At 38.6% G+C, this 18,810-nt stretch overlaps 1 protein-coding gene and 1 long non-coding RNA gene across 3 annotated transcripts in view; one reads left to right on the forward strand and one right to left on the reverse strand.

Moving 5' to 3' along the window:
* CTNNA2 (catenin alpha 2) overlaps window positions 1–18,810 on the reverse strand; it is a 520,993-nt gene that overhangs the window by 210,993 nt on the left and 291,190 nt on the right. The window lies entirely within an intron of this gene.
* Window positions 1,929–17,929, forward strand: LOC128138977 (uncharacterized). Its single transcript, XR_008234199.1, has 3 exons — window positions 1,929–2,205; window positions 17,120–17,216; window positions 17,550–17,929. It is a non-coding gene; the product is annotated as an uncharacterized LOC128138977 (long non-coding RNA).

The following is an 18,810-nucleotide window of genomic DNA, read 5'->3' on the forward strand; positions in this document are numbered from 1 at the left end:
GGAGGAAGATATGCTAAATTGTTCTGCATTTGTAAGTTAAAAGCATGTCTTGAAATCTTCCATTATAAAAACCACTCAGTGACAACTTTTTGCTGACTTATCCCACTTTAATTTCATATAGATGATTCAGCAGTAAACCTGATTTACTGCATCAGGGTTTTTTTTTTCCCTGACATTTTCCTAATACCCCAAAATGATCAAGAAGGCAAACTCTGTAATGGAGTTGGCTACTTTCACTATCGGACTATCAAGTTATAGCTTTACACTTAGGGTTCATGTTACAAATAGCAAGCAAAATAATATTTCTTTCCAACAATATTTAACAGCAGCAATGGAAAAGTCACAACCGAACGTCTTAGTTTTCCTTGCATCAACAAGAAAATAAACCAAAAAATCAGAGCAAGAAAAGTGGAGCTCAGCCACATAGTAAGGTAGTTTAAGAAGAATATTTCTGGAGTAGTCAAGTGAAGTTAAATCTTTCCTACTGAAATTAAACAATGAAAATGATGATTGCAAAACATTCCTGACTTGAATGCTTTCCTGAGGATGCTTCAGCTTTAAGTAAGACTCTCAGGACAAAAATACAGTTTTATATATAAAAAAAATCTCATTTTTTATTTCCAGTTATGATGAAAGATGAAGAAAGCTGAAATGTAGGAAAACACAGATTAAAGAAAAAAAGTAAATATACTTGAGGCTTAAAAATAAGATTCAACATCTATTTTCTTATGGTTTTCCTGTATTGCTATTGCACATCTCCTATGCAGGTGTCCTCCATTTTGCTTTTTTTTAATTGCCTTTCTCAACTCTGGTCTTTGCTTCTTCACATATACCGCTTTTCACTCTTCTGCCTCTCATTCCATTCTCTTCTCTCTCTTTTCTTTTCCCTGGCAGATAATCATGTGGGGTTTGCCCTTATGGCCCAACCTATACAGCACTGCTGCTACCCTGCTCCATCTACTGGGATTACTGCAGCATGTGCTCCAAAACCCTGTATCGTACTGGAAAAGAGATGAAGAGCACAGAAACCAGCCTGGCCACCGATAACAGCCAGCTTCCAAAGACTGCAGCTTACTACGTGGCTAGATTTAAGTCTGAAGTCCACAGTTTATTTTACAAAATGTGGAGCACATGCCAAAATTGCTACTCGTATTACCTGAATGCCACAGCAAGCGTTACACTTCTGAACACCTATGGATTTTACAGAACATCGCAAACGGGTTTTTATCTCACTTGTATCAAACAACAATAAATGCAGATCAGCAGCTTAATATTAACACCCGAAAAGCCAGCCCTGCCTAAAGATGTATGGCTTAAAGGATATTACATGAGAAAGGTAAATTGATGCAAGCCCTTCCTAGTTTTAGCAACAGGCTCTGAACACCAATTTGGTCAATAAAGTATTTAAGCCCTCAGTGCTATGTGGGCTGTTGTAAGATTAATTTTTGAAAGCCTTTTGCGGTGTAAAAAGGTCTTTAATTTATTTTCACTCTAGGCGTCACGGTCAGCACCAGCACAGCAAACTTGCTTCCAGTTATTCTTTTAATATCAAGGCTTTTGTGAGCTGGTGGACAAGGCAGAACTTACACCTTTTGCATCTATGTGTATTCACTATGCATTGAGCCCTGAAGCACTGACTCGAGGAAAGTCTGTCCTTAGCACACACTAAATAAATACGAATCTCGCCGTCGGGCTCAGATTTACTCGTGGTGGTGACAGCTGAGTCAGCGCATTGGGTGAATTTGGAATTTAAGTTGTTTGGGTTTTAGGCCAGCCAGGAGAGGGTCTGCAAATGGGTTTGCAGAGCTACGTCTCAGAAACTCTGACGGCAGTGTCTCCTGCCAGGTAACGTGACATTCGGACCACATACAAACATCCAGAATATAAACCTGATGTTAGTGAAGTTGGGACAACTTGTGAGGATTGAATGCAAACCCCTAATTTTAGATTTTGCCTTATGGACCCAGCTCCTGGGACAACAAGGCTGCCTTCTCCATCTGATGTCAAACACCAAACTCACTCCGGCTTCAGCTGCATGCATGGCACACACACATACACCCACTTAAATGCAAAATGGCACAGAAATCAAGACGTTTGTATGCCAGCACAGTATATGCCACTGCTTTAAGTATGTGGCAACTTCCAAGTCAGACACGCCGCAATGTAGACAACATTCCTGGCTGCCTCTTCTTCACGAGAGATGGGGTAAGTAAACACTGCCAGAAATTACTTACCAGGAGGACTTTGAAAATGCTATCATCTTTTATCAGTGCTAACTATATATGGTTGGTACTACCAAATCCTCACATGGAACATATAAATGGGTATTTGCCAACTAACTTCAGGCATATAATGTAGCTTGGGTTCCTCATATAGTTAATGGAGAAAGGTAGGTGTTATCAGAAGGCCATTCAGAGCAGAAATTGAATTATTGTCTGCCAGAGGTGGTCTAAGTCTTCCCAAGTTATGTGCCGAATGTAAAATGACCACCCCTTGGTGCTCTCCACGAATGCTTTTGTGCAATGCAACTTCTATGCCTCTGAATGTAAAATCAGCTGCCTCCACCAGTGTCCAAGCGTATTATTATTCCAAAGCAGCCCATCTGCTCTGCATTCACACCGGGCAGTATGTTAATTTGGAGTCTGAACAAATGACATGTGTGATGTGGCCATGTGTCACTGATCCAAACCGAGTACAAACCTGGTTCTGTGGTGTACCAGCACAGCTGCAGATGCTCCTCAGGGATGGACATCACATATGGCCACAAGTGTATCGCGTGGCACAAGAGTAAGTGCCATACAGAGTGAGCGGGGCCACAGGGGACAACAGCTCTCGTCACCCTGGCTGCCTCGGGATACACTCCGCCTGTACGTTCACTGGGGTTTACTCTTCGGTATGCAATAATTTGTGGTTTGCATCTTGATTAAATGACAGAAGTTCCTATAGAGTAAATTAAGCACACTATAATGAATGAAAAATCTATTAAATTCTTTCCCTTCTACTGCATTAGAATTACTTTTTTTATTTTCTGAGTATGCATTTTAAATCAACCCTTTCAAGAAACTTGGGCATAAAATATAGATGTGCAAACACCACCACCTTCCAACTGCCACATTTACAGTTTGCAAAGGGATCCAATATTCTTGCTAAATTTCATTATCTCAAAGTTGCAGCACACCTATAATCACCCCATAATCAGAAGATAAAGCATGGCAGCTTGGACAGCTCTCTTGAGTTGCCTACTGATCAGTTTTGGAAGCTCATGCTTGTACTGAACATAGTTTCTAGAAGGATACTTGGTAAGACCATAGCAAAGCAGAGACCACTGTAGTCATCGTTTTGCTGTAGTGCATGTGTATGTGTTCATTTAATAATTCCAAGAGTTATTCTGACTTGGCACCCTGCAGTCCCTGACCCCAAATGCCACTCCGCTGGATATAAGAGCTACATGCTCAGGCATAGATTGGCCCACAGATCCTGCTAGCAGTAAGCAGAACTGCTTTGTAAGTCCCATCTGCTGGGAGGTCAAGACTTCATTATCAGAACCAGTAAACGAGAGATTAAAATGGACTCTGGCCAATTTAGCACATCTGCCATGGAGGAACATCAACCACCGGTGCTTTCAGGGGAGATGGGTTATTAAATGAAGTTTCTCCAGAGATATAAAAGGTATGAAAGACACAGTAATGCGTCAGCTGCCTCTCGCTGGGACAAATCTTCCTGATCCACCATCCCCACAAACATCCTTGGATGAATTATAACTCTGTATGTTCACTGAGGTGACTGTGCTCCCGCGTCTATCCTGTTAAGGAGTAGAGACATAACTAAATCAACACAAAACTTCCTGGCACATACCTGCTCAAAACTTTCCGGGACATATCTGATCACTTGATGATCATACCTGAAACGTAAGTTTTTGACAAATTCTTCAATGTGGCCCATGAACAAGAGAGTACAAGAGACATGAGTTAAACCTATACTAAATAAAAGAAATTGGAATAGCATCCCAAAAGAGTATAATTTCCAGCATGAACTCAAAAAATCCTGTAAACAGAAAGCAGCATGTATCCACTAAGCTGTAGGCCAAGTACATGCATGCTGCTGAGCATCTGATGCTGCAAATGGTGGTTCTAGAAATTTATTATTTTCATTTCCTTCAATAAGATTAAGAACTGAACTGTATTTTTATTAGGGAACCAAGTTTGACTATAAGACACCTATTTCTTCAACCCTGACCTATCTACAGAAAGAAGGAAAACCTATTTCACATTTTTCTTTCCAGGTGTTTTGACGCACCAGTAAAACAATGCTTAAGGTTCCCAATAAAGGCTTGACTCAAAAGAACGCCTAAAAAACATCTCTTCAGACTGAAGACTGAGTTGTTTGGTGAGGTGAAGCCCAGTATAATTAATTTGCTATTGTTTCGTGTAATGACACTACGCCTTGAGAAAGACCGTGATAACAGCCAAATACAACAGACACTCTGTCAGGAAAAAAATGCTTTTCTTTTTTTCCATAGTATAGTTTGGTATAATAATTCTCACCTAAAGATGACCGTATTTTTTTTAGCATTAGAAGTAGCCAAAAATAGTGTATTTATAATTCTAAATCCTGCAACCTCCAGAAGTATAAAATAAATATCAAGTGGAAAAGCGGAGAGGCTGAAAAATGCTTTGTGCTCCCTCTTGTTACAGTCCCATCGTGCCTTTCATTTTTTTCACAGGAAGAAGAATTCATGATTCAAAATTCTCATATCTGTAACTAGAACAAGAGGAATGGTAGAGTTCAACAGCTCCAGGAGTATTTTTTGCCTTTTAACTCCAATCAAGAACAGTTTTGTAGGCTTAGGTACATCCCTGCAGTTAATGTTCAACTCCACTAGGTGTCATCTACCACTGCATTTCTACAGGGAATATGAAAACGCTGGTGCCCAAGATGTCTCGCATTAGTATTTCTATATATTAGTAATTTCTTGTGTTAAGTTCTCAGGATGTATCTATAAATTCCCATTCTATATATTACTTATGCACATATCTTATTATTACAACCGCCGTCGCTACTCTTAATTAAGTGTATTTTGTAAGAAAATGTACTTTCTTGAATGTATGGAAAGCTGTCACGTTCTCAGAAAAAAAACATATCCAAATTAACTCCAAAGGAAAATAAAACCTGTTCCGTGCCTTTTTATACGACATTCCTATGCCTGAAGAGGGCTATTTCTGGATGAACAGACCATTTCTGAGTTACAGCTAGAAATTATTTCAGTCTTGTAATAATACTACCCTGGATGGTGCTGAGCGTTTATAATTCAATGTATATTTCTGTATGTACTGAGAGCATCATCAAAAGTGCATTGCTGAGAGGCTGATATTCATCAGAGAAGTAGCTGGAACAGATGCTAGTGCAAAAACCACCTTAGTCCAGACACACTAAACTATTTACCTTTAGTGGTCTGACTTTCTCCATGTTAAGACAATCTTTACAACCCTCCCTGTGGAATTTGAATCTGCATCTGGTCATAATTAATGCAAATAAAATGTTCAGCTGAGATTTGAAACCAGCAAATAGCGAGATAAATACGGTTTTCAGATGTATAATGGAGTTCATGTATAAACCAGTATAGGAAGGTATTATTACTGCTGTGTGACGCATTGATACTGAAACACGATAAAAAATTCCATCATTCCTGTTCAAGACTTATAAACCCCAAATATAAGTACTGAAAGAAAATTGCTGTCAGAGCACTCAGAAGCACAGGGCTGTCTAGGCAAGGAATGGGGCCCCGAGGAACTTGCTGTGTTTAGAAGAGCAAATAAAAGCAGAAGGACATAATATTATGAACCGCCAACACCTCTAGAAGAAAAGAGCAGCAAAGACTGATTCAAGCTAGAGGGCAATTCTGGCCCAAGAACAACTAGATATGATAATTGATTAATTTAGGTTAATTTAGAAAAGTTAAATAACCATTAAAATGTTAAGGTTTCTGAAATGACTTCTCAGTTGGGAGTAGTAGCTGGCCAACTGTTTTTAAGGTGGACATTTCTCCGTTTATCAAAGTTATATGATACAATTCCTGTTGGAAGTGGTTAGGAAAAAAAAAAATCAACAGTTTTCTGAAGCAACTGAGATAATATTATTTTTTTATTCAAATTGTTGACTTAGGCCATGAAAATGAATGCATATCACAAATTTAATTTGCTTTTACTTTTTAGTTTATTATACTTAAACATTCTACTATCTCAAAACATTTCATGCATTTTCTACCTCAATGAAACAACACATTATAATGTAGTAATCATTTATCTGTGATAAGGGACAAGATAGTGCTAGTCAAGAATAATTTTCATTCCTTCTTATTGCATTATTTGTTAAGAACTGATGTGTGAGTAGTGGGGTTCTAATACATTTTAATGCATTTCTTTACATTTGTATATATAGCACTATATTGTAACTTGTATTTAAGTATACTATGTTACTAACTACATGTCATAGCAAAATTATGACGTGTTTATAATCCTAGGCCCATAGGCTACATTTTTCAAAATGTTGATTTTAAATAGTGCAAAACTAATAGTTACCTTCTTATGCATGGAGTTCATGCTACACATTGGACACTGGATTTGCAGGATTTAAAAGTCAATATAACTCTTTCGTGATTAATTTACTCCTCTAACTTAAATATTGCTTTAATGCTTGGCACACACTGTACGATTAAACTAGGAGGTATCTTGATTTGTGCTTTACACAGGCAGTAGGCACTTAAAAAGAGAAATGAAAAAAAAAGGAAATAAAATCCAAACATAAAAAAACCCCAAAGTATTATGGGTAAAATGCAAACATGAAATCTTTAGGCTGAAATGTGACTATAAGTAAAGAATGAAGAAGCCCAGATAACAAAGATGGAAAATATTCTACAAAATTAAGCAGAATTTTCCCTGCCACTGGGTAAGATGGACCAGTCGTGTCAATGGGAAACGGCGTAACTCCAAATACTGTCACGACAAGGTGCCTCAACGCATATGCTCCCCACCAGATAATGTTGCCTGCCAGTGCAGGCAGGAGAAATCAAGAGCCCTCTCCGCTGCCGTTACACGAGCACATCTGCTGTCACACTCTTGGATCTGTACAATTTATTACGACCACATAATCTGCAGCTATATTTTTCTGTGATGTTTCATAAAAGAGCCAAACTGGAAACTCTTCCAAAATTTCCAACTTCAAGGTGACTTTTGGAAATCATATTTAGCAAACTAACTCAAAGTAAGTAAAGGGGTAAAAAAAAAAAAAAAGAAAAAAGCTATCTCTGTACAGATTTCATTGCTTATTTTTTGTAACTTCATTCACGTAATCAGACAATGTTTAACTTAATGGAAAATGTTTCCTTTATTATTAACAAAGACGATGCTGCCTGGGTCGCTTCCTCTACGGGTCTCTATTCTATCTCTATTCCTATAGTTTCTCTTTACCTTTTTCTAGCAACAACTTCCTACATTTCAGTCTTTGTATTAAGAATGCCCGTAAAATATTGGTGTGTTGAACAAATAATGCAGTGTCACACCATACATTTGTACTTCACATTTCGTATGCTAAATCCACAAATGAGGTTTCAAATGGCTTCTCTCAATAGTAACTTAGTGAAAAGCTTTATATAGCCCACAGATACCTAAGTATATGAATCAGCTTAAATTCCCAGTATTATGGAAAGCTTTTCCCCCTCACCTCCCATGTACATTTATTTGTATTATTTCCATATAAGTAGTGCTTTACAAAAGATGCAGTAGTTGGGCTGTTGAAAGCACTTGCCTTTTAAAAAAATAACACTGTTACCCGTGATTTCAGTAGCAACACCTAGGTCAGTCCTAAAAGCCACATTTTTTTTTTTTCTCACAATAGCCCTGCACAAACCCCTCAGGATGGGGAACCCACATCCTCATTAACAGCCGGTCTTGTACCATTCCCCCTTTTCTCACTCAGTGAACTCACTATCAGCATTAACCAGACACATCCCAACTTCCTAAATATCTTGCCATTTCCCAGGCAAAACCCGCAAAACACAAGTGCTTCCCTCTGATCTTCGAGAGACATTTGGAAATTGGAGGTGTGAAGACCACAGACAGCCTCCAAAGAGACTGCAAGAGCAGACAGGAGTCTGTAATGAATTTGAGAAAACTGGTGAAAATCCAAATTACAAGATAAATCTAATGCTCCCGGATGAAACTGGAAGGAAAGATTTATTCTGTTTGCAGCTTGGCTTTTCACGCTCTGTCCCTCAGGTATGGAAGGAGTCACATCATATCCACAATTGAGACCATGCATTTTTGGGATGAAGTTGTACGTCCAGAAAAAGCATGTCTAGCACTAAAGACTATGGATTGCTTGTAAAATGGAAGAGGAAGTGCAACTTGAAAAATAGTTTTAATGAAGAAATGTTTCCACAAACCCTCATGTGAACCGGATCCTATGATATTTTAACAAGCAACACCGAGGCCACAAACTGAGTGACGGGTTTTTCTAACACAGAGCATAAAAGATGGAGCTTTACCAGATCAGAATATTATATCAGGGTGAGACATTAATCTTGCATGGCCAAGACCTGCCTGAGGTTGATTTTCCAGACACATCATACACTGTCTACCAATGTAATTATCAAGGTAGAAGAATTATTTACACTCCCTTCCTTTTTGAACCTGAATCCTTCGTTGGTAAGGGTGAGACTGGAGCAGACACCTAGAGTAACAGGCTAACAAAAAGAGAAAAAGAAGAGTAATAGTTGTGTTTGTAATTAGAAAAATACGTGTGTCATTAAAAGCTTAAACACCAGGTGTGTAAATACAGGGGGAATCTAAAGGAGCTTCTGATTTCTCATGAACACTTTCCATATCCAATGGCAGGGGAAAAAATTGCAAAATTTCAGCCTTCCACTGAAGAGACCACTCTGTCAGCATCATAACTATCCTCCTCAAAGTCCTGCCCGCTTTGGTCATATAAATAGTGCAAACAGTCATTACTTACAGGGTTTAGTCTGTATAATGATAGCTAGATAATGGCAGATTTGGTCCAGGAAAGGTTACGAGTTACAGAGATTCCAGACCTCCGCACTCCCGCTCACGTGAAAATGCCCGTTTTATCTTTGTACATAAATACATGGCAACGTTTGCAAAGTTTCCAAATTATTTCATTTTCTTGGGAGAGAGAGACCGTAATTGGGTGGGCTGTGCAAGCTCATTCTTCCTTCTGCTAGTTAAGTCACAGACATTCATCTTTCCACAAAGAGCCCAAATTGTTCCCGTCTGCGCCATATGTTTTGTTGTCTCATTTTAACTGACCTATCAGACCATAAAGAGCGGAACAAGGCTTTCACATCTCTTAATTGGTGTCATTAGGAGTCCTTTCTCATTTACTGTGAAAAGGACTAACATCTCCTAGAGAAAAACTGAAAGCCTTATGTGCGACCTCTCAGATTTGAAGTCAGAGGCGATGCTGATTAAATATAATTCTTCATTAAAAGATACGAAGCAACTGGGACTGGCTTTTTGAGTATACAGACGTTAAAGTTCAAACAAATAAATAAAGTTTCTCTTGTGGTTTTCTTTATCCTGCATTATTCCCGTCTCGAAGCAGGCTGCCGGCTCGCTGTGAAGGAGAGCAGCAGAATTATATTCACGTGACTCTGAAGTTTCACCTATGGCTCCCGAATAAAATACATTATTTCCAATATACCAGCAGCCAGAAAACATATATCGGCTGAACGCTTTGAAATTTCAATTAACAAATGACCTGTAGGCAGCGTTGCCTTGTCATGGTCCGTGAACACACATAAAGCAGCGTATTAAACCACTGTTACATTAAACAGCTTCGCAGAGCGCTGAACACCTGAAGACACCCTGTTCCCTTTCTACCTTCACAAAAGACTTTGTTCCTTTACCAATACGGCACGACACAAACTGTTCTTAGCAAGATACTCTGATTGCAAAACACAGCGCCGACGCGAACCGATGGACGACACGGAAGGATGTTAATAAAGCTGTGATCCAGTCCCTGGAGAGAACCGTCGCTATCTGTGTATTTAACAAGGATATTATACGGTGTGAATATCCAGTAATAAGGTCATTGCTACTTGCCTGGCCTTATTAATAAGATAAACTCATGCTGGCTGAATCGAGGCGGTTCAAAGGATACGGCGGGAATGTGCGGGAGGGCTGAAGCCCTGATTGCTACGGCCAGAGCCTGACGGCTGTACGTACTCAGCAAAGCGATGGGCAAGCTGTGCCGCCGAAGGGGATGCAAGAGCAAAGAACAGACCTAGAGGTATTCGGTGGTAGCACTGAAAAGGCCTAAATGTAAGACAAATTGCCTACCGCCAAGCACATTTTTAAACATTCTGGCTTAGACTTGCTTTACCGATTCTAGCATTTACACTGGGGAACAAAACAGCAACTAGAAAATCCTTTAATGCATTCAAGTACCTGATTAAATTATACCATGTAACGATTCTGTTGGACTTTCTGGGGCTGATATCTGTTAATCGGGCACTTTATGGAGCTCTTTCGTAGAAACATATCGTAGCTCAACAACCATTCAGTAATTCTAATTCCATAGGTGATGGGATCTGTCTCTAATGCCTTTCAGAAGCATATCAGGAGCCTGCCTCCTGACTATCTTACTGATTTGTCTAATTTAAAAGAAGCAACAAGATCATTTTTGGCAACATTTGGAAAAGGAAAGCTTTGTGTTGACTGCTAATGACGCAAATAATAAAAACAATCCAGGGTTTAATTTGCTCTCTGCACAAAACTCTTGCAGTCACAGAAATGGTATTCACTCAGTTAACAGCAGAATTTCACTCCCAGTTAATAAATAAAAGCACTCGTATAATATAATCGATGAAATAAACAAGTTGTAGCACTTCTGTATCTCTTTTCATCCAGGGCTATATTTTAACAGCTCTTTAAATAAGACTGTCAGACTGTTCCTCGCTAAGGGTTTTTTTTTTTTGTTTCAATAATCGTCTGATGGACGACAGACACAATGAAATCCTATCTATCAATGAGATTTCTGTTCTGTCTGGTCTTGTCAACTTTCTTACCCCTTCGCTGCCCTGCAAACTTCCCAGGAATCAATGGGTAGCTGGGTCAGCAGGTCAGCTAGCTCCCTTCAGCATCTAGACCTTACGCTCTGAAATATCGTTGAGTAAAGGAACATGAGGGGTCATCTAGCCCAGCGGCTGCTTCTGCAGAAAGACGAGAAATAGGGGAGATCTCAAAAATACCAGGTTTATGTGGTTCACACCTTGTTTTTCTAATAGGCACCTTCAGTGGATTCATTATCCATTATCAGAGTTATTTAAGATGATAACCAAAAAGAACAGTCCCAAATGTGAATGTCCTTTCCATTGACCAGGCTGGGAGTTAGCCATTATCACAGGAAGATGCCTAACTTTATACGGCTGAGGCCAGGAGTAAATGTCATGCATCACAGAAAATTTAACATCAAGATACACTGGGAGAAAAAAACCCAACATACTAATTTTAAAATACTTTTTCAGATTCATTGATCAAAAATGCCTTGATATACAAGGTTCCATTATTATATCAGCAACGATTAGTAACTAAGACAAATTTACTAGTCTTATCCCTAGTCATAAGAGCTGCTCTCAGCATGTTTTCAGCATGTCTGTGATGTAGGACGACTGCACTTATTGACTGCTTGCTGCCAAAAGTTGCAGTCCTGCTCCTATTAACATCAATGCAAAATGTAATCCCCCCAAGAAGACAGAAAACAATAACTCCGTAAGGATTTTCTTGGATTTGTTTTAATGACACTTGGTAATTAATCTCTGGAGGGATGCAGGCTAACATTAACAGGGTTGATGCATCCACATACAGACCAAAAAAAAGGCTCCACTGAATAACTCTAAGTCGAATTGAGGCACTGATAACCCAAGTGCTTTCCCTGAGACATTTTATAATATGCAGTCAGAATATTTTAGATATTTATTTTGATGAATTGACTCAGAAGCAAAAGCCTGCATACGGATAGACTCATCCTAGGTACCTGGCAGACTTCAGATGAAATGCAAATAGCGTGTCCTTCGGATCCAGTTTCATCTTCAGTTTTACCCCTCTCTATAGGAGGAAAAGATTCTAACTTTACCTGTCATGGTTGATAGAGATCTATTTACAAGATTCAATACTTGGCTATTGGAGCCAAACAAATTCAGAATACCAATAAACTTTTAAGCGAGAATAATAAACCCAGAGGAAAACTGATCAAGGATCAGTGAAATCTTAAGATCAAAGCTGCATGGGAAGGGTTCATATCAACTAATTTGAGCTAGTTAAAGTACAAGGCCAGTCCAAGCCAGAGTACAGGCAGCGGGGATAGACAAGACCCCCAGCAGGCAGCTCAATTTATTATGTTTTAAGTTACTGAACACGTGGGATGGATCTTTCTTAAAAGGTGCCTCTCTTTTTTCCACTTACTTAAGAAAGCTGAGACTATATGGCTATTTTTTGAGAGATGAAGTTAGGTGAGATACATTATTCATCACCTTTCAAAGAAGCACAGGCTTAATCATCAGACCTAATGCAGGTGGAAATTTATGTCATATGTTATGCCAAAGGTCAGATTACACATAATCAGAATGGCCCTTTTGACTTTAAAATCTATAATGGTTATAGATTAGGAACAGCTCCCTTGAAGGCAACGCAGTTACATGGATGGGGAATTGATGTGATATGAAAGTCATTCATAACAACTCTGTTATATTTCTTTTTAATAATGGATGTCCATAAAGAAAGCTCAGTTCATTTTTAAATGACTGAACTTTTTGAAGCGATCTGCTAATGGCTCCTATGACATTGACAAAATCTGAACAACATTTATCAGGTACATAAAGCTGAGAACATGGTCTGTACCTTGCATCAGAGAAATTTATCCTAAGCTGTCCCATACTTGCTGGCATCTTTAAAAAAACATGACTTTTTTACCCAATAAATATTAATACTGTCTCAAGAGACAGATGATATAAAATTCTTCCATTTCCCAACAAACCAATACATTTTATCTGTATAGAATACTGTTTTTTTGACTTGTGTCTGGAAATAATGCAAACAAGCACTTTAATAAACATAATAACTCAGTTGAGTGTGTGGGGAGAAAGCTGAATAACCTCAGATTTACACCCTTTTTAAATAAAGATTGTCTGACAATGTTGTAATATTTTACCCTATTCAGTTCAGATGTTTTAACTGGGATTTGCCAGATGTGTGCACCTAAATAAGCCAGAATAAGATATAACTGTGTACAGGACTGGAATTTACTGGTAAAATAGATACATCACAACAGAATCAGAGAACATATTTTTCTTAAAATGTGTACTATGAACCCATCATATTTTGGCATCTTCATGATTCGTATTTAAATATGATTATTTTCCCCAGTCAGAACAATAAAACAGACTCTCTATTATTTTTTTTAAAAAATGGCAGGAGTTCTCCATTGACAAATAGAATGATGTACTTTAGTCATATACTGACATTTTTATTAATACACTGACATAAGAGAAACAAAATAATAAAACACAAGAGAAATGATTATTTAGCATGGCTGTGAAGGGTAGAGATGTTCAGTGGATAGTAGAAGCCAGATCTTATAGCTACAATTTCCTCTGAAGTATTGTTAATATAATTTCATTTCTCGGTAATTTACTTATCTGAAGACTATTAAGAAATTACTATAAAAACAATTTGGACTCTCAGAAGAACTTCAAAACTTAGAATTGAACCGGACCATTAGGCAGCCTGCAACAGTTGCCTCAGGGATTATAAAACACTTAAAAAACCCCCTACAATTAAGTTAAAGCCTAAATTCTGAGTGCAAAAGTTACAAGTAAATCCAATAGCAGGCAGAGAACACGGCAGCTTACAATCATCACCATTGTCCTGGCTCCATGTAACCCTATGGATTACATGGGACAAGGTGGTTCCAAAAAGTAGACCAGACAACTCAGTCCCAAAAATCCTTGTTAATTTTTGTGACAGAGAAAAACTTCTTATTAACCTCAAATCTGGTGACTTTGACATCCTTAAGCTGAAGAACTCAACCCCAGCAGGAGCATCCTGTCTGTAACACATCTCTAGGTGAGATTCTCCAATAGCTCATAGCAAGCCAAAAAGAGTCAGGAATGATGAAACCAAAGTAGGAAGAGAAGTAAAGCCTTAACAATCATGAAAAGCCTTTGATTATGAGATGAATACAGTATAAAACCACTCCAAATCTCAGGTATATCAAAAGGTTGTACTTTCAAGATAAATGTTCTCTGGAACTAAAAAGTCTTCTTATTCTTATCATCATAATCATTGCTAGGAAAATGAGTAAATAAAGTACTTCTTTATAGTTGTCTTCAAATTTTGATTAAATTTACTTACCTTTAGGTCCTCTTTCTCTTCTATTTACTATCAAAATTTTCTTGCTCAATTGTACAAATACGTTTTTTAGTGTGTACGTCTCTCCACATTTATCAAGTCAGAGATTTTAAGATCCATCTACTGCATACAAACGCATCACCAGGCAAGGGTAGATGAGCAAGGTATAATTAAGCTTTTTAAGACCGTTGAACAGTACCACCACATCAGTAGGACTGTGTGATTGATTCCTTAACAGAAGCTCTACAAGAAATTGTTCAGTACAAGGGAAAAATCCCTGATAGATTTGTATCCTATTAAAAGATCAGACGGTCAATTTTCCCAATGAGGGGAAGTTATCAGCAGAGTCCCACAGGGAACTGCTTTGGGTCTTGGCTCATCTTTATGTCCGTAATTGATCCAGAGGTGGTGAGGTAGTGAAATCTGCTCATGATACCAAAGTATTCAGCCTACACAAAACTAATCAACGGTGTGAAAGGTTGCAAGGAGCTCAGAAACAAAAAAGCAGCTGAAATTCAGTATTAAAGTGCCTGCAGCACCCCAGCAGTATATTTACAACAATATTCCTACTTCGGCAATTCACTCGGGAAGGAAATCTTGTGTCAGTTTGGGTTGTTCTCTAAAAGCACAGCTATACTGTTCTTGGACGATCAACAACACAACCAGAAGGAACTACTCTGAAAGGGTTAGAGAACAACACAGAGACCATTGCCACGAAACCAGACAGATGCGGGGTGCGTCTGTGCCTGCAATGCCACAGGTGAACCACAGAACAGAAAATACATACAAGAGTAATAAAGGCATAAAAATTCTTCCATTCAAAATGAGCTTTGTGGAGAAAGAAAAAAAAAAAGGCAGACGTATGCATTTATAAACGTAATGGAAAAGGTGAATAGAAGGTAATTATTCATTGTTCTCATTACAAAAGACCTTGGGGACAACTGCACTGAATGATTAGACAGAGGAAAAGAAATACTTTCTCACATACAAACATTTGTCATAGGTATCTTGGAGCCATATATAAAATGACTCAAAAAGCAGTAAAGCAAATTCAAGAATTATTACACAAGATGTCCCAGATGCAACTTTTATCTCAAAAATTCCTTCAATCCAAAAGAGAAGGATCACTCAGCACTCTTTGTGCTTTATTGTTTACTTAAGCAGCTGTTAACAGCTACTCTCAGAACCAGGTTAAGCCTAGAGATCTTCAGTCTCTCTACCTCTGCAGATAGAACAACATCCTTAATTTGTGGCAAGCACCCTAACTTCTCTCCACTCCCACATTCCCTACTCTGAGTCCCCAACATGTCCCAACATCTCAAATTGCTCTCCACGAAGAACCCCTCACTCCGTGCCGTTCCCAAACCCTACATCGTTCATAACATCTCTTCCCACCCAACCCACGATGGAGCCCATCCATCCCAAACCTTTCCATACAACCCCGAGCTCTTCCCATGCTCCTGCCTTGCGTCCCTTAACCCAGAGAACCCTTCCTGGCTGTTACAGCTCCTCCTGCTCTGTTTGCCGAGGCTCCGAATTGTGCACGGACAGCCGCCGCTGTTGGCTACTCTGTGATGCTGAGTCCTCCTACAAGTTTCACTATCCCTGGAGAAGTAAAGCCCTTGCACTTGCTCTCACAAAGATCAAAACCCAAGAAAAACCTTCAGGCAGGAAGCTGTTATCAAAAACTGACATGACTCTGGAAGCCAAAAAGGAGGACATAAAGAAGAAAAACAGGTATAGCTTGTTTCCAGGCGGAATAGGTTAAGGTGACTAATTTTCAGAACATTTGCTTCTCTTTTCAGTGCTCCATTTGGGGGGAAAAACATCCTGCGTCATTTCCTAACACAAAACGCTCTTCTGAAGTGTGAATGCTTAGTATCTTTAACAATCAGGCAATTTATTCTAATGTCTAAAAATGGATATAATAGAAAATTATTTCCTTTCTGTCAGCTTTAAAGAAAAATAGTACACTGAGATTCAATGGTTTCTGTACTGTTGTATCTCATCTTAGGCTTAAAAAAAACCTTGAGAACTCCACAACAAGCCTGTAGATGGGTTAGACTTTTGTGTTAAAAATGCTTCTTTTCCAGAAGGCATAAATAATTGCTGGGAGAATGATCATAAGTCTCATCAAAGTCAGTAGGAAGACTCCTACTGACATCATTATACCTGGATCAAGCCCAAGGTTTGTATTATAGCTTAATGTATTTTTATACTGGCACTGCAATGAATTCCAACAAAAATAAAGTTTTAAAATGTTAAAGGGGAAAGAATAGGTTACACTGCTAAATCCAGAGAAATTTTGAAATGGATGTGCTTCCTACACACAGAGCATCAATTCTGCTCTTCTATTCCTGTCTACAGCAACATAAAAGTCCCAGTAGGTGTAAAAATCTTCTCATAATGCTGTCTCCTTTTCAATACATACAAGACAAAATGCACTCCCTAAACATATTTCCCTTCAGAAACTTGTAGTTAAGTAACAATTTCGTCTCCTCTCCTCCTTATTTAACTCCCGTATCCCCTTTCTCTAGCTCTAAACATTTAAAGAGCTTTATACCACTGCTGATCCCTGTTTGATTACATTTGCAAGGCTGTTTATTTCTTGCAGTGATTTGAGAAATAATCTATCAATGGAGCTCTCAGCTTCTCAATAGAATATACTTGGGAACACGTGCTCTTTTCTTTAGGGGATAAATTGGTTTTTCAGATGCCACTGCTTCATTCAGGCTGTGAGGCATCCAAATCAACGCTACTGAAATCCTTTGAGGAAGTTTCTTAGTGCAGGTAAGAAAAACATTTTGATAAAAGTAGTTGTGCTTTAAGGTGGAAACCTTTACCTAGAAACACAAACTATCACCAGATTAAAAAAACTAATCCAAAATGAAGTATGTTCCTCTAGGGATTATTAGTGATTTCATATTTTGCACTTTCAAAACATGCCAGGGAAGAACTGGTGGGCACATTTACAATACTTGATTAAAACTACAGAGAAGTTATGATAGAAAACATGGGAATTTTTTCATCAGAGAAGAAACAGCAGTGAAATCTCATTCCCTCGCAAATGTCGGGTCAGCTAGGATCATGAATCCTGAATCTGAGCATCGTTTTTTCTTACAGCACATCAGATGCAGCTGCTGGAATTGGGATGCAGTAGCTGGTTTGCGATCCAGTGCTGGACATCATGAATTTCAGAGTGGAATGTTGTCTGAGAGATGAAAGACTGCAGGAATAAAAGATTAAGGGCAAGAGGGTGTGAACTCATCAATATTTGTACTTCTAGGGCACCTGAACCTTAGCCACACACTCCTGCAGCATCACTGTATGGCCCTTAATGTAAACAGCACCTTTTTTTTTTCCTTTGCTGGGTGAAAAATGGTGGTAATTATATAAAATTGCATAGCCACCAAGAATTTAATTTTGTGCTTTAACAATACAGAAATTAGGCACCAGCACAGCTTCTCTAAATGAGATTCGCTTCATTTCCCTGTCTCCTAGACAGAATGCTCTCTCCTTCCAGAATAAAATATGCAGAAAACTACAATAGCCCAAGGGAATCCCCTCGACGATGGATCCCCTCCAGAAGAACATGGGCTCATAGAAAGAGAAATGTTGGGAGGCTCCAGATAGTAGCCTGAAGAAAACCCAAGGCATATGCCTGTCCCCAACCACCTTCTCTTTCCCCTTCCTCAAATTTAAATAGAATAAATTTTCAGTTTACCCTAAGTTTACTCATCCCTCCTAGGGTTAATATTAAGTTTCTTCAGATGTAGGTTAAACATTTTTCAGCTGGTGAGCTAATGCACAACTGCAGTTCGCAGTAGGATCTGTATCTTTTGCTGGTAAATGCAGCAAACCAAGCCCTTTGGAAAGACTTGGTGGGTAACAGCATTCCGAGAGCAACTCGTAACTTGATCAAAGTCAGCTATGCCAAATTATGCCATATTTAATTGTTAGACACAGAAGTAGAAATATTTCAGTGGAACAGGATTTGTAAATAAGTATTTATGCATTAGAATCTGGGCTGGTTTTTTTGGGGGGGGGGGGGGGCTATTGTTTCATTTTTTAACTTGACCAAAGCTATTATATTCTAAGTGTGAAAAATTTACTGAAAAAATTCTGATTGTATTACTGAACAAATCAAATAAAGGGGAGCATACTTTAATGTCAGTATTGCGCTCCAGTTTAATTTCTGCTGTCTCAATAAAATCATCTGAAATGCCTATCGTTCCTCCAATAATTTATCTTGCAGAATTTTTTTGCAATGAATATTAATGCCCTTTGCTGATCAGATGTCACTGATATCAGTATTTATTGCAGTTTTTGATTAGCTCTGCTATTATAATTCACAGAAAACAAGGCACAGTACAAATAAGAAATG

This window comes from Harpia harpyja, chromosome 2 (assembly GCF_026419915.1).
Source record: "Harpia harpyja isolate bHarHar1 chromosome 2, bHarHar1 primary haplotype, whole genome shotgun sequence".
In the NCBI taxonomy this organism is placed as follows: Eukaryota; Metazoa; Chordata; class Aves; order Accipitriformes; family Accipitridae; genus Harpia; species Harpia harpyja.